A 17,679-nucleotide genomic window follows, 5' to 3' on the forward strand; every position below is an offset into this window, starting at 1 on the left:
CAAGCGGGACAGAAGCCGAGAGCTGCGAAAACTAGAACAGACTGGATATAAGGAACATGCTTCGAGTATCGCTGTATTCCGGTCGTGTTTAACACCACACCCCCGCCGCCGTCGGCTGGTCTGCAAGAATATTATCAATATAAAACCAGTCTGCGGTGCAAAAAAATAGTGGGTACACCCGATGTTTATATATTATTTCTACTTCCGAGTTGCGGGGTTTTACTTCCGGTCTTTTCTGCCTTGGTGTGCATGCAAGTAACTAATTGATGTGGGGTCGATCTCACCTTTTACTATGGCTGAGGTAGGGGATCTTGTGCTTAAAAAGGTTGGTGACCACTACCCTACGGGGACAACACTGATAGTGTCATCCATGGCTGCTTCTTTACACAGAGTACCCCACGAACAAGAAACCAATTAATCCACCATCCAAGGAGCGAGCGGTGCGCATGCGCCGCAGAAATGATGGAGCGCCAGCTCACATCAGCCGGAATCTCCCTATAGCTCGGGTAAATCGTGGGGCTGAGAGAGAGGAAAGGACTGGGACTGTCCTGGGGTGCAGGACCAGTGTGGATGGAGCTCATAGTAATTTTCCTTCAATCGCAGTTCAGAAGCCTGTGATTAAGTTCCCGCCCGCGGCCCCACTCCTACCTGCATCCTGTCCGAGAGCCTCTTGTCTACTGAGCGCATGCATGATATTCGGGATTGGCTGCGACGCCCCACGCATGCGCATTAGTTTAATGAGGAGAAAAATCTGCAGATGCAGAAATCCAAAGCAACATCCACAAAATGTTGGAGGAACTCAGGGGGGCGGGTAGCAACTATGGAGAGGAGTGAACAGTCGGCGTTTCAGACCGAATCCTTCTTCAGGATTGGAAAGGAAGGGAGGGTGTCAGAATGGTGGTGGGGGGGGGGAGGGGAGTTGATAGGTTAAACCGGAAGATAAGTCAGGGGTGAAGTAAAGAGTTGGGAGGTTGATTGCTGAAAGAGATCAAGGGCTGGAGAATAACAATGATGATGATGATGATGATGATGTGATGATAATAATAATAATAATAATAATAATAATAAGAAGAAGAAGAAGAAGAAGAAGAAGAAGAACTTTATTGATCCCGAGTGAAGAATTCTTTCGTTACAGCAGCAACATTTAAAAACGTAATTCGCAGTGTGCAGACTTAACTAAAAATAAAATCGAGAATAATAAATTACACAATAATTACACCAATGCGCAGCAATAATGTATGAAATAATATTGCAGAGACTGTTGATCTCTGAAGTGTTTTCTCCTGTCGCAGAAAGATGAACTGTTGTATATGTTTATTGCATTTGGTCCCAAATATTTTCTGTAAAGGCGTCAAAGGTTATGGGGAGAAGGCAGGAAAATGAGGTTGTGAAGGAAAATAAAAGACACTGGCACAGGTACACAGTTAGGAAACATTAGAGAGAGGTGTCAAGCAGAGACAGATGGGACAGACTCAGATAGGAGGTCTTGTCTACAACGGAGCAGTGGAGCTGGACACCGGTTCATTTGACAATCTCGGACCATCACTAAGACCACTTCTCATCAGTGCATGTTCTACCTGGAAGTTTCTGCCCTTAACTTGTTTTTAATTCGACTCAGAAGAATTCTCAACAAAATCTTTACTGTGTGACTCATCAGACTTATTGTTCTATAATTTTCGCAGTCAATTGTTCCAAGAATTTTTGGCAGTTATAATTACTGATTTCAAGCCATCATCAGGCAATATACCAGACTCGTATTTGCCATCGAACAGTTCAAAAATAATATCTATGCTGAGATCGTCTTGGCCTTATATCATTTCCACTGAAGTTTCATCAGGTCCAATGGCTTTATCATGTTTCATACTTTTCATTGCTTTAGTTATTTCTTCTTTGATAATAGGTGGGCCATAATTAAGGTGTTTAATATCTGGGGGTTCCCCTCTATTATCCTCAAACAGCTGCACTATATACTGAATCAAACTTCCACATACTTTATCTGGATCTGTTAGTGTGGATCCGTCTGCTGCTCTTGTGCATCCTGTAGAGGAGGTTTTCTTAATTCCAGTAATTTCCTGTACTTTCTTGTGCATTTCTTTGCAGTTGTTAGTATGACCTACTTTATTGCATTTTTGATTCAGCCATTCTTCCTTTGCAATATTGCACAATTGTCTGGTCTGTCTGTCTAGCTCTCTGTATTGCATTTCATTATTCTGCACTAACCTTCTATGTTTCATCAGATCTAGAATTTCTTGGGTTATCCACCACTTGTTGGTGTGTTGGATTTCTTGTACTGGGATTATCTCCTCTGCTGATTGCTGTATAGCATGTTTAAATCTGTCCCAAATAGGCGTTCTTACGTTGTCGTTGAGGTGTTCTTCTACAGCTGTCTTGAATTGTCGCTAAGTATGCTATCTTTTTTAACTTCTCCCAACATATGCTTCATTCTTTTTTTTGGACGTTTCTGTTTCTTTAATTTTGTTTTGATGGTGATCAGAACCACAGTCTGCTCCTGGGTAGGCTTTAGAATTTGTGATATTATTTCTAAAGCTTTTATTGATGGTAATGATATCTATTTGATTCCTTGTTCCATCTCCAAGGCTAATCCAAGTACACAATCTACGTGGATGGTTTTTATACCAAGTCTTGATGACCACTTGGTTGTTTCTGACACACCAATCAGTAAACTTTTCTCCATTTTCATTTTTCTCCCCTAATCCAAAGGGTCCTATGATGTTATCAATCCTTTCCTGTCCAACTTTGGCGTTAAATGACTAGTTTTATATCCTGATATTTACATTGCGCACAAGTACTGTCGAGATCTTCATAAAACTTGTTGATATCGTCTTCGTCTGTATCATTTGTTGGCGCGTAGGCTTGGCTCATGCTAATGTTAAAAGGGTTACCCCTTAACTTAACTAAAATCATCCGATCGAATGTCTCCCAACATCCCATAAGATATTTTGCTACTTTGAATTAATTCAAATTCTCGCTAAACTAAACATTGATGGAAGGGACCAATAACTGCTTCAAATTTATATTGGAACTAAATGGTGGCGGTAAAATTTGTTGATAATATGAGCAGTTGGAATAAAACAGAAGGGAAGTTAGACAGGGATGTGTTGCCTCACTGGAATTATTTAATATCTATATTGAAATGATTCTCAGAGAAATAGAAAACCTAATTGGGATAAAAATTGGAGGTGCTAACATCAACAATATAAGATATGCAGACGATACCACCCTAACAGCAGGTGCTCAGAAGACCTACAAATCCTCCTAGACAAAGTAGTACAAACAACTGCAGATTTTGGTCTAACCATCAACTGTAAAAAAAAACACAAATATATGGTAATAATCAAAACAGCAGTATACTCCCAACTGCCAATTGTACATCAGTAACCAAGAGATTGAAGAAAAGACCAGTTTTAACTATCTTGGTAGCTTTATATCACAAGATGCTCGAAGTAAAGTAGAAATATAAAGAACAATTGCTATTGCCAAAACCAACTTCCAAAAAATGAAACCCATTTTTACGAACAGACATATTTCTATGACATATTTCTATTTTAGTAGCTTAGGCTACTAAAATGTCACATCTGGTCAATGTTGCTCTGTGCTTTCGAAACAGGGACTATAAACCAGAACTTGAAAGAAACTTAGAAGCAACAGAAATTTGGTTTCTCAGAAGAATGCTGAAAATATCATATAGAGATAGGGAAACTAATGAGACAGTACTTCAACGTGCCCATACAAAAAGATCTTTAATGAGAACATTAAATGAGAGGAAACTTAAAATCTTGGGCCATGTCATCAGAAAGGGAGAAAGAGAATGCCTGACATTACAAGGTTGTATGCCTGGGAAACGCGTAAAAGGAAAGCAAAGAGGAAAATATATGGACACTGTGAAAGAACTAACAGATCAAAGTCTGCGAGATATCATTGACGTTGCATGGGATCTTTCGATGTGGAAAGCCATGATCGCCCAAACATGTGACGTGCAAGGCATATGAAGAAGAACACATGTTTTACAAACAATGCATTTCAATGTTCAAGTTCAACGTAAATTTATTATCTAAGTGTTATAACCAGATGTTATCGAATAATTCACAAAAATGTTGGCAAAGTAACTCAATGCTCACCCCCAGCCTGGGGCAGGGAATGGGACCAATTCCAGAAGGAGAGTGGTGGGTGAATCTGGGACTTCGTGAAGGAGCTCTAACTCCATCCTGTTCATTACCCTTCCCCTTCTCACTCCCTCCCTCACAATCCACAGCATGTTTGTGTGTGTGTGTGTGTGAGAGAGAGAGAGAGAGAGAGAGAGAGAGCGCGAGAGAGACCTGACTGCCCACTTCACCCTCCATCAACGATGAGCCCTCTCCCCCAACGTACTCACACTTCCATGCACACAGCAATCCTAGTGGGCTCAAATTATCCAAAACCCTTTTGCTCTCCTTGCTGCAGCAACTCGTTAACCACGTGTAAAACCCTTTTGCTCTCCTTGCTGCAGCAACTCGTTAACCACGTGTTAAACTGTATATTCTTCCTATTCCTGACACGTGACACAATGACAGTCCCGAGGTCACAGCCATAGAACCATAGTACACTACAGCACAGAAGCAGGCCTCTTGGCACCTCTTGGCTGTTTCCAACCATTTTCTACCTAGTCCCACTGAACTGCACCTGGGCCATATCCCTTCATTTCTCTCTCATCCATGTACCTGTCCAAGTTTTTCTTAAATGTTAAAAGTGAGCCCGCATTTACCACTTCATCTGGCAGCTCATTCCACACTCCCAGCACTCTCTGCGTGAAGAATCCCCCCACCCAATGTTCCCTTTAAACTTTCCCGCTTCGCCCTTAATCCATGACCTCTGTTTTTTTTTCCTTCCCTGGTCTCAGTGGAAAAAGCCTGCTTGCATTCACTCTATCTATACCCATCGTAATTTAATACACCTCTATCAAATCTTCCCTCATTCTTCTACGCTCCAAGGAATAAGGGAGGAGGCTGATGTTACGTACACGCAATGGTTTAAAAGATACACCTGGAGTCTGGTTTTGATGTTAAAGCCACTATTTATTAGTAACTACTTAATAAAGTAATTTAAACCAGGTAAATCAAAAGTTAGCTGTGTTTTGAATTTATTTATTTATTTATGTGTGTAAATATATTTCCCAAACTCGTTCAAGCTCGGGCGGCAAGAGTTAAGTCTTACGATGGTAATGTAAGAAAGTTCTGTTCAATCTTCAGGTTAATTGATGAGAGATATTTGTACTCCAAAGATGATTGTCGACCGAAGGCAATTACGTCGATATTCCACAGAGTCCACAATTGCAATACAGGATAACAATAGCCATAAATTTTATCTCTGAAGTTCCCAGATCCACACACGAAGCATCACCAACAGTGATCTTCACTGAATATCCTTTCGACACAAGTAGTTACCATGATACCACACCCGAATTGAGCTACGGGTCATCCAAAAGTGGTGGCCACAGGATACTCGAACAGAATCCACGTATGGATTATCACCAACAGTAGCTTATCACTGAGGTAGCGTCTTCAAGGGAACTACCACCCAGGCAAGGGCTATCACACACAGGTAGATTCCGCAGGGTTACCCAAATCACACAACGTGATAGCCACTTATCCAGTTCTACAACATACAAAGTAACTCCAACAGAGATTTGCCACAAGGGTACCTTCTTCAGTGAACTACCACTCCCAGGCAAGGGTAACTTCTGATTCTTGGCAATTGGCATAGATGCAGTGCTGAGATCACAGCCCTGGACGAGCTGCCTTTTAACTTAGCACCTCACTCCTGAACTCCCTTTGCAGAAACTCGTTACTCTGCCAGCCTATATCATAGTAGAGCCTAGCACACAGGAGGCAACATACCATTCAGGAATCACATTCTCACCCACAAAATATCCAGTCAGTTCCCTTTGCTAATGAATCACCTCTGACCACAACTCACCCCTTCTCCACCCTTCCCTTGTCAATCTCAGAGCCAGACTAAGCGCCAGAGACACTCTTGCTGTGATCTTCCTTTCCTAGATCATCACACCGTCCCCAACAGCACCTAAAGTGATATATTTGTTGTTCAGGGGGATGGACACAATGCCGCATGGCACTCGTTGTTTTACCCTTTCCCTTTCCTGACTACCACCCAGTTTCCTGTGCCGTGCACCTTGCATGCAACTACCTCTCTACATGTCCTTCCTATCACTCCTTCAGCCTCCCGAATGAACTGCAGTTCATACAGTTCCAGCTGCAACTCCTTAATGTGGATTGTCTGGAGCTGAACCTGCATACACTTCCCACAGGTGCAGTTATCAAGGACGCAGGAGGGTCCCCTGCCTTCCCACATCCTGCAAGAAGAGCTTTCCACTACCCTGCCTGGCATCTTGACAGTTCCAACTGAGCAAATGTTAAGATAAAAGTTCTAGTTCCGTCATGATTCTGCCTTCTCTGATTGAAGGCTCTTCTCTCTGAAACCTTAAAGTGGTGAAGCCCTAAAGTCTTCGCTCCCACTCTGTCCACTCCAACAATAACCGCTCCACTTGTTCCTGCCTGACTTTAAAATCATCTTGATAATTAATCCTGAATGCTGATTGGCCACTGCCGAAAGCTAAATAAAACCCTGCCCTGAATTACTGCCATGAATACTTGATCGGTAAGCCTGAGTGAATTACGTCTTCTCAAGCTTCTGATCTCTCCGATTAGAGATGGGTCAAAGCACGGTAGGGCGACACAAGGATGAATGACTGATTGAAACCCATCCCACATTCAGAGCAGGTTACCGCCCTCACCACAATGTGAACCCGCCACTGACTCTTCTGCGAGGATAAGAGTGTGAATGCCTTCCCACAGTCTGAATAACTCAACGTCCTCTCACTGCGGAAAACAGTCTGGTGTGTCGATAAGTGAGATGTCTGAGTGAATTCATTCCCACAATCACAACAGATTAAAAGTTTCTCCCCAGTGTGAACTCGCTGATGTTTATTCATTTTAAATTTCTAAACAAATTCTTTCCCACTTTAAGTACAGGTGAGTGGGGTCCCCCAGTGTGAATTCGTTGATGTACTTTAAAGTCTGATGACCGAGTGAATCCCTTCCCACATTCAGAGCACGTGAATGGCATCTCCCCATTGTGATTTTGGCAGTGCTTCACAAGTTGGGATGAATCAATGAATCCTTTCCCGTATTCAGAACAGCTGAATGTCCCCCCCCATTGTGAATTCATTGATGTACTTTAAACTCTGACGACCGAATGAATCCCTTCCCACATTCAGAGCACGTGAATGGCTTATCCCCAGTGTGACCTCGCTGGTGTCTCTGTAGTGTGGATGAACGAGTGAATCGCTTCCAACAGTCTGAGCAGATGAACGGCACCTTTTCCGTGAGAACTCGCTGGTGTTCATTAAGTTGAGATGATGGAGTGAACCTTTTTCCACACAGAACAGGTGAATGGCTTCTCCGCGGTGTGAACTCGTTGGTGTCAAAGTGGTTTAGAGTGTGAATGCTTTCCCACCATCTAAGCAGGTTACCGTCCTCTCACTGGTGAATTTTCGGATATATCTTTAGCATCGGCGACAGAATGAATTACTTCCCGCAGTCAGAACAGGTGGAGCATCTCACTATGGTGTGAACTTGCTGATGTCTATCCAACCTTTTGCATAGTATGGGTATTAATGGCGATGGGAAAAAGGCAGGCTGGTGGAGATGGGCCGATGACGTTCTCGTGTTCCCATTTCTTATGTTCTCACCACAGACTAAAATCTCACCTGAAAAATTGTCCTTCACCCATTCATGTCCTTTCAATTATTTTTACAGGTTTCAAATGGCTGAACACTTGTGCACGGGAATCTCAACATGTCAGTTTTGCTCTCTCGTCCGGATATATAAGGAGTAAAGTTGAAGTAGTATCTCATCCCAGCTGGAAATGTGTTTGTTTCTGAAATAAAATTTTCTGTTGTAACACAGCGTTATCCATTCTGGAACCAGGCTGCTGAGAACACGTCAGCATTTGGTCACTCGAGATCAGTACAAGAGATTCAAATGTAAGACTTTCCGAATTGCCAGAGATTGATCGCAGTGAGATATCATTCTGCTTCTCTCAGTGTGGGAATGGATTCACTCCAATTCCAGAGAGCATGCATTTAGAACTGTGACTCAGAGACCAAGTCATCGAGTTTATTTAAAACAGAGGTTGATCGGTGATTGATTAGTAAAGGTGTCAAAGATTATGTGGAGAAGGCAGGAGAAAGGGGTTGAGAAGAAAAATAAAAGACAGAGGGACAGGTACAGAAAGAGAAAACTTTAGAGTGAGACGTGTGAAGCACAGACAGATGGGGCAGACTCAGATAGGGGTTCTTGTCTGGCTCGGAGCAGTGGGGCTGAACACCGGTTCATTTCCAACTCACGGACCTTCACTGAGACCATTTCTCAACAGTACATGTTTTACAAACAATACAGTTCAATGTTCAATTTCAACGTAAATTTATTATCAAAGTGTGTTAACCAGATGTTATCGAACAATTCACAAAAATGTTGGCCAGATAATTCAATGCCCACCCACAGCCCGGGGTAGAGAATGGGACCAATTCCAGAGGGGGAGGGTTGGGTGAGACTGGGACTTTGTAAAGGAGCCCTAACTCCATCCTCCTCATTCCCTTTTTCCCTTCTCACTCCCCGCCCTCAAACCCCACTGCATGTGCTTGAGTATGCTGATGCATCTACAGGCTGGATAACTGAGTAGTTACACTCCCACAAAGACAGCAGGTGAATATCCACTCCCCGCTGTGAAATCACTGGAATGTCTGCAGGTAGACTCACAGGAGGGTCTTTCCAACACTGAGAGAAGCAGAATGATATCTCACTGCGATCAATTCCCTGACAATTCAGAAAGTCAGACGATTGAATCCTTTGTACAATCAATGCAGTTGAATAACTGATCTCCAGTGAACAAATGCTGATGTGTTGTCAGCACCCCGGTGCAGTGGATTTCACTGAGTTACAACAGAAAACTTCATTTCAGACACAAAATACATTTCCCGCTGGGATCATATAACTCTTCATCTCCAAGGATTGGCAACAGATGTGTTGGTGATGAAAAGAAAATATTTGGTCACTCCTTATATATCCGGACAGAGACAGCAAAACTGACATGTTGAGATTCCCATGTACAAGTGTTCTGCTATTTCGAACCTGTAAAAATATTTGAACGGACATCAGTGTGTGAAGCATAATATTTCAGGTGAGATTTCAGTCTGTCATGAGCTCTGGCAGCACAATGTTATGAAGTTCATCTCAAGTTTGAGCTGAAGGGCCTGTAATGTACTATAAACTTCTAAATATAGCTATGAACTCCTCACCTTCTGGTTAGGTATGTATCTGTCATCTTGACTAACCAACAAATAGTTAGGTCGAAAACTTGTGTATTATGCTTGAACAAGGGAGACTACAACCGGATGAGGGAGGACATGGCTAAAGTGGATTGGGGGACTATTTTGTAGGACAGTTGAGGAACAGGGGAATACTTTCAAAGGGATTTTTCACAGTTCTCAACAAAAGTATATTCCAGTCAAGTGTATGTACAGTAAGTGTGGGGACAGGCAGCCTTGGATAACAAAGGAATTAAAAGATAGTATTAAATTGAAAGCTCATGTGTGCTAAGTCGCAAAGAGCAGCGGGTAACTGGAGGATTGGGAAAACTTTAAAAAGCAATAAAGAACAACTAAACAAGAAATAAGGAAAGGGAAGATAGAGTATGAAAGTAAATTAGCACAGAATATAAAAACAGATTACAAAAGATTTTATACACATATAAAGCCGAAGAGGGTTGCTAAATTCAACGTAGATCCCTTGGAAGACGAGAAGGGGAAATTGATGTTGGGTGATAAGGAAATGGCTGAGGCATTGAACGACTATTTTCTGTCGGTCTTCACGTCTAACATGCCAAAGAATAATGTAATGGACGAAATGGAAAGTGAGGACCTCGATAAAATCACTGTCACTAAAGAGACAGTGATGAGTAAACTGGAGGCCTGAAGGTTGATAAGTCCTCTGGTCCTCAGGAGATGCATCCCAGGGTGCTGAAGGAATTGGCGGAAGTTATAATAGTCGCGTTTTATCAAAACTCTCTAGATTCTGGGCAGGTCCCTATGGATTGGAAGGCAGCAAATGTCACGCCACTTAAAAAAAAAAGCTGTAGGTAAAAGACGGACAACTATAGGCCAGTTAGCATAACATCGGGAAAATGTTTGAAGCTCTCATTAAGGAAGAAATAGCGAAGCATTTAGAAAGGAGATGTGCCATCAGACAGACACAGCATGGATTCAGAAGTGGCAGGTCCAATTTGACAAACTGGAGTGAGGACGTAATATTTGTAATGGATGGAGTGGAACAGGTGAATGTCGTATACTTGGATTTCCATAAGGTGTTCGATAAGGTGCTGCACAAGAGACTTATTAATAAGATACCGATGCATGAAGTCGGAGGAAGTGCATTGTCATGGATAGTCAATTGGTTATCCAATAGAAGGCAGGGAGTTGGTATAAATGGGTGTTTATCCGGTTGGCAGTGGGTGGTGAGTGGGGTACGGCAGGGGTCGGTGCTGGGCCTGCAGCTGTTTACCATTGACATTGATGATTTGGAAGAGGGGACTGAGTGTAACGTAGAAATAATTGCTGATGACACTAAACTGAGTGGAAAGCAAATTATACCGAGGATGTGAAGAGTCTGAAGAGAGATATAGATAGGGTAAGTGATTAGGCAAAGGTCAGGCAGATGGAATACAAGGTTGGTAAATGCGAGATCATCCACTTTTGAAGGAATAATAGGAGAGCAGATTATTATTTAAATGGTGAAAGATTGCAGCACTCTGTTGAGAAGGGGGACTTGGGAGTGCTTGTTCAGGAATCGAAAAAAGTTTGCTTGCAGACACACCATGTTATTAAGAACCCGAACAGAATATTGGCTTCATTAGTAGAGGGATTAAAGACCACGGAGGTCAGGATGCAACGAAACAGGATAATGGTGACACCGCACTTGGAGAACTGTGTGCAATTCTGATCTTCATACTTAAGGAAGGATATACTGGCTTTGGAGAGGAGTTAAACATAGAAACATAGAAAACCTGCAGCACAATACAGGCCCTTCAGCCCACGACGCTGTGCTGAACATGTCTCTACTATAGAAACTACTAAGTTTACCTATAGCCCTCTATTTTCCCAAGTTTATGTACCTATCCAAAAGTCTCTTAAAAGACCCTATTGTATCCGTCTCCACCACCGTTGCCGGCAGCCCATTCCACGCACTCACCACTCACTGAATAAAAAAAAAACTTACCCCTAACGTCTGTACCTATTCCCCAGCACATTAAACCTGTGTCCTCTTGTAGAAACCGTTTCAGACTGGGGGAAAAGCCTCTGACTATCCACACGATCAGTGCCTCTCATCACATTTTACACCTCTATCAGATCACCTCTCATCCTCCGTCACTCCAAGGAGAAAAGGCCGAGTTCACTCAACCTATTCTCATAAGGCATGCTCCCCAATCCAGACAACATCCTTGTAAATTTCCTCTGCACTTTTTCTATGACTTCCACATCTTTCCTGTAGTGAGGCGACCAGAACTGAGCACAGTACTCCAAGTGGGGTCTGACCAGGGTCTTATATTGCTGTAATATTACCTTTCAGCTCCAAAGTTCAATTCCACGATTGATGAAGGTCAATCCACCATACGCCTTCTAATCCACAGAGTCAACCTGCGCAGCTGGTTGAGCGTCCTGTGGACCCGGAATTCAAGATCCCTCTGATCCTCCACACTGCCAAGACTCTTACCATTAATATTATATTCTGCCACCGTATTTGGCCTACCTCAAAATCAACCACTTCACACTTACCTGGGTTGAACTCCATCTGCGACTTCTCAGCCCAGTTTTGCATCCTATCAATATCCTACTGTGGCATCCGACAGCCCTCCACTCTATCCACAACACCTCAAACCATTGTGTCATCAGCAAACTTACTAATCAATCCCTCCACTTCCTTATCCAAGTCACTTATAAAAATCACGAAGAATAAGTGTCCTAGAACAGATCACTGAGGCACGCCACTATTGTCCGACCTCCATGCAGAAAATATCTTGTCCACAACCATTCTTTGCCTTCTGTGGGCAAGCCAGTTCTGGATCCACAAAGCAATGCCCCTTGGATATCATGTCTCCTTGCTTTCTCAATAAACCTTGCATAGGGTACCTTATCAAATGCCTTGCTAAAATCCATAGACACTACATCTACTGCTCTTCCTTCATCAATGTGTTCAGTTACATCCTCAGAAAATTAAATTAGGCTCGTGACACATGACCTTCTCTTGACAAAGCCATGTTGACTATTCCAAATCATATTACACCTCTCTAAATGTTCATAAATCCTGCCTTTCAGAGTCTTCTCTATCAACTTACCAACCACCGAGGTAATTCTCACTGGTCTATAATTTCCTGGGCTATCTTTACTCCCTTTCTTGAATAAAGGAACACCATCCGGAACCCTGCAATCCTCCGGAACCTCTCCCGTCCACATTGATGATGCAAAGATCATCGCCAGAGGCTCAGCAATCTCCAACCTCGCATCCCACAGTAGTCTGGGGCACATCTCATGCGGTTCCGGCAACTGATCCAACTTGATGCTTTCCAAACGCTCCAGCACATTCTCTTTCTGAATATCAACATGCTCATGTTTTTCAGTCTGCTGCAAGTTATCACTGCAGTCACCCAGTTCCTTTTCCATAGTAAATACTGAAGTAAAGTATTCATTATGTACCTCTGCTATTTCCTCCGGTTCCATACACAGTTTCTCTCTGTCACACTTGATAGGTCCTATTGTTTCACGACTTATTCTCTGCTCTTCGCATACTTGTGCTATGCCTTGGTGTCTTCCTTAATCCTGCCCGCCATTGCCCCTTCTGTCTCTCCTAATTTCCTTCTTAAACTACTTCTTATTAGCTTTATAATCTGCTAGATCGCTAACATTACCTAGCTCTTTGAACCGTTTGTTAGCTTTTCTTTTCTTATTGATTCCTAATTCCCATTATTAAATTAAACGCTTTTCTAACGTGTCTGTTCCTATCTCTCCCCAATGCTATTGTAAAGGAGATAGAATTATGATCACTGTCTCCAACATCCTCTCCCACATAGAGATCTGACACCTGACCAGGTTCATTTCCCAATACCAAATCAATTACAGCCTCTGCTCTTGTAGGCTTATCTGCACACTGTGTCAAGAAACCTTCCTGAACACATCTAACAGACTCCACCCCATCTAAACCTCTTGCTCCAGGGAGATGCCGATCGATATTTAGGAATTTAAAATTCCCCGTCACGCAATTCTGTTATTTTTCCACCTTTCTAAGATCTGTTTCCCTATCTGCTCCTCGATATCCCTGTTACTATTGGGCGGACTATATATAAAAAAAAACACCCAGTAAAGTTACTGCCCCCTTCCTGTTCCTAGCCTCCACCCACAGAAACGTCATAGGCAATCCCTCCATGGCATTAACCTTTTCTGCAGCCGGGACACTGTCTCTGATCGGCAGTGCCACGCCCCCACCTATTTTGCCTCCTTCCCTTTCCTTTCTGAAACATCTAAAACCTGGAATTTGAAGTAACCATTCCTGTCCCTGAGCCATCTAAGTCTCTTCAACGGCCGCCGCATCATATCTCCAAGTACTGATCCACGCTCTAAGTCTATCCGCTTTGTTCACAATACTCTGAGTTAAAATAGACACATCGCAAACCTTCGGTGTGAGCGCGTCCTTTCTCTATGACCCCCCTGTCCTCCCTCTCGCACTGTCTACAAGCTTTCTCTATTTGTAAGCCAACCTCCTCTTCCCCAGTCTCTTCAGTTCGGTCCCCAGCGCCCCCCCCCCCAACAATTCTAGTACGAACTCTCCCCAGTAGACTTAGCAAACCACCCTGCCAGAATATCGGTCCCCATGGGATTCAAGTGGAATCCGTACTTTTTGCACAGGTCACACCTGCCCCAAAAGAGAATCCCTGCCCTCTGCTCCAATCCCTCAGCCACGCATTTATCCTCCACCTCATTCTATTCCTATACTCAATGTCGCGTGTCACAGGCAATAATCCCGAGATTACTACCTTTGTGGTCCTGCTTCTCAACTTCCTTCCTAATTCCCTGCACACTTTTTTCAGGACCTGTTCCCCTTTCCTATCTATGTGTAATCCCCTGGGTCGCCTCAGGCTCGCTCAGCTCGCTTTTGTCCAGGCAGAGCAGCCTTCGGCCCCGCCAAACTGGGAAATCAGCTTGGGTGGATGCTATGTGATGCCCCGACCCCGTCAATTAACAGACAGTACACCATATGCGATTAAATGATTACACTTTACAGATTTTACTAGAGCTAAGTGATTAATAATGATACAGTATATATGAACGAAAAGAAAATAAAGAAAAGGCGCCAAACTTATCAAAGTCCAAACCACTTCGTGCACAACCGTTGGAGCTGTTACCGAAGTCTGCTGGCCACCATTCGATCCCCTCTGAAATCCTCGACTCGCAGCTCAGGACCACCCGACGTGGTTAACCAAATACATCTATCCTCGTCTCCTCTCCTCGTGGTACCTCCTGGCCTCGGACCCCCGCTTGGGGTCCGTTCCTCGCCCAGTTTACAGCATCGCGTCCTCTCTGTCTCACCCCCTCACGCCGATCTCCCCAAAACGCCCGCCAACAATAGCTTTCAGACTCAGAAGAAAGAACAGCATTAATCCCAATTGGTTAACAAAGGAATACAATTCTCGTTATCAGTAAATTTTAACCCAAACAAGCTTCCAGCACTCTCTCGCAACAAAGAAGCAGTCCCACTTTTAACAAAACAGCCATTTTGATTAACATACGCAATAACAAAGGAAAAAGAAGAAATCCCCCTTTACATATGTCATTGGTACCAATAGGTACCACAACCTCTGGCTGTTCTCCCTCCCACTGCAGGATATCTTGGACGCGATCTGAAACATCCCGGACCCTGGGACCTGGGAGGCAAGCTAGCATCCGAGTTTCTTTCCTGCGTTCACAGAATCGCCTATCTGACCCCTTAACTATAGAGTCCCCTATCACTACTGCCTTCCTCTTCCTTTCCCTATCCTTCTGAACCACAGGGCCAGAGGCACGACCATGGTTTCTTCCCCCTGGAAGTCTGTTCCTTCCAACAGTACTCAAACAGGAGTACGTATTGTACAGGGGGACAGCCACAGGGGTACTCTCTAGCACCTGACTCTTCCCCTTCCCTCTCCTGACTGTGACCCACTTGTCTGTCTCCCGTGGCTCCGGTGTGACCACCTGCATATAATTCCTTTCCATTGCTCCTCGCTCTCAATGACCAGACAAAAGTCATCGAGCTGCACCCTCAGTTCCCTAACTCGGTCCTTTAGGAGCTGCAGCTCGACACATTTGATGGAGATATGGCCGTCCGGGGGGCTGGAAGACTCCACGACCTCCCACATCTGACGCCGAGCACAGGAAACTGGCCTCAGACACAAACTTTCTTTCCGCATTTAACACAAGTAAACCTACCTCGCCTCGTCCCGTTAGCGCCTAAGTCCTTTGTGCCAAAGCCCTATCACTGTCACTTCGCTGCCCGCTGGATATGGCGTTATTCTTTTTAAAATTTCGCGCTCAACTGGCTGACGCCACGCGCATGCGCAATCTTGCCTCAATTTTACCTCGAGTAGTAAAGACTGCCTTCGCTCCGGAAATCAGCCGTTCACTTGCGGCCTTCTTGCTCCTCGATTGACTGGGTTGATTCCAGGGATGAACTGGTTAAACTATGATGAGAGATTGAGTCGCGTGGGACTATACTCTCCCGAATTCAGAAGAATGAATGGGAATCTTTAGAAACATACTGAATTTTGAAAGAGACAGATAAGATAGAAGTGGGAAAGTTGATTCCATTGGTAGGTGAGACTAGAACTAGGGGACATTACCTCAAGATTCGGTGGAGAAGATTTAGGACGGAGATGAGGAGAAACTTTTTTTTTCAGAGAACGGCAAAACTGTGGAATTCTCTGCCCAGGGAAGCAGTTGAGGCTTCTTCACTAAATATATTTAAGATACAGTAAGACAGGTTTTTACATAGTAAGGGAATTAAGAGTTATGGGGAAAAGGCAGGTCGATGGAGCTGAGTTTCCGGACAGATCAGCCATGATCTTATTGAATGGTGGGGCAGGCTCGATGGGCCGGATGACCTACTCCTGCCCCTATCTCTTCTGTTCTTATGTTGGCAACATCCTTCTAAATTTCTCTGCACCCTTTCAATCTTATTTATAGCTTCCATAAAAACATAGAAACCCTACAGCCCAAACAGCTGTGCCGAACATGTACTTAACTTAGAAATTACCGAGGCTTACCTATACCCCTTTATGTTTTCTGAGCTCCATGTATCTATCCAGAAGTTTCTTGAAAGACTCTTCCCAACCAGAATTTTCTTGAAAGACCCTATCGTTTCCTCCTCCACCAACTGCCGCCGGGAGCCCATTCCACACACTCACCACTCTCTACGTAAAAAAAAAAATACCGCTGACATCTCCTCTGTTCCTACTTCCATGCACTTTAAACCCGTGTCCTCTTTTGCTAGCCATTTCGGCCCTGGGAAAAAGCCTACGACTGCTACTCGATCAATGCATCTCATAACTTCATAAACTCATATCAGGTCACTTCTCATCCTCCATCGCTCCAAGGAGAAAAGGCCAATTTCACTCAACGTAAGGCATGTAGCTTAATCCAGGCAACATCCTTGTTAGTCTCCGCCGCACCTTTTCTATGGCCTCCACATCTATCCGGTTGTGAGGCGAGCAGAACCGAGCACAGTACTCCATGTGAGAACTGACCAGTGTCCGAAAGATCTGCAACATTACCTCTCGACTCCTAAACTCAATCCCTCGGTTGATGAAGGCCAGTGCACCGTATGCCTTCTTAACCACACAGTCAACCAGCGCAGCAGCCTTAAGTGTCCTATAGACTCGACCCCAACTTCCCTCTGATGTTTCACACTGTCAAGAGTCTTACCATTAATACTGTATCCTGCCATCATGTTTTGCCATACCAAAATGAACCACCTCATTTTATCTGTTGAACTCGATCTCAGCTCAGTTTTGCATACTATCAATGTCCCACTGTAACTTGTACCAGACCTCCACACTATCCACAACACCCCCAACCTTTGTGTCATTAGCAAATTTACTAACCCATCCCTCCACTTCCTCATCCAGGTCAATAACGAAAAGAAGGGTTCTCAGAACAGATCTTCGAGGCACAGCACTGGTCAACGACCGCAACGCGGAATATGACCCGTCTACCACCAGTCTTTTCCTTCTGTGGGCAAGCCAATTCTGGATCCACAAAGAAATGGCCCTTTGGATCCCATGCTTCACTACTTTTACAATAAGCCTTGCATTGGGTAACATAACAAATGCCTTGCTGAAATCCAAAAAGAGTACATCTACTGTTCTACCATTATCAATGTGTTTAGTCACATTCTCAAAGAATTCTATCAGGCTCGTAAGGCACGACCTGCCTTTGACAAAGCCATGTTGACTCTTAATCATACTATGCCTCTCCAAATGCTCATAAATCCTGAGTATTTGCTATTTTTTTCATTAACGTTGAAA

General features: G+C 43.8%; 1 pseudogene; it reads right to left on the bottom strand.

Annotated features, from left to right (window-relative positions):
• LOC140733788 (uncharacterized) overlaps nucleotides 1-17,679 on the bottom strand; it is a 54,418-nt pseudogene that overhangs the window by 13,543 nt on the left and 23,196 nt on the right.

The sequence above is a fragment of the Hemitrygon akajei genome, chromosome 9, assembly GCF_048418815.1.
Source record: "Hemitrygon akajei chromosome 9, sHemAka1.3, whole genome shotgun sequence".
In the NCBI taxonomy this organism is placed as follows: domain Eukaryota; kingdom Metazoa; phylum Chordata; class Chondrichthyes; order Myliobatiformes; family Dasyatidae; genus Hemitrygon; species Hemitrygon akajei.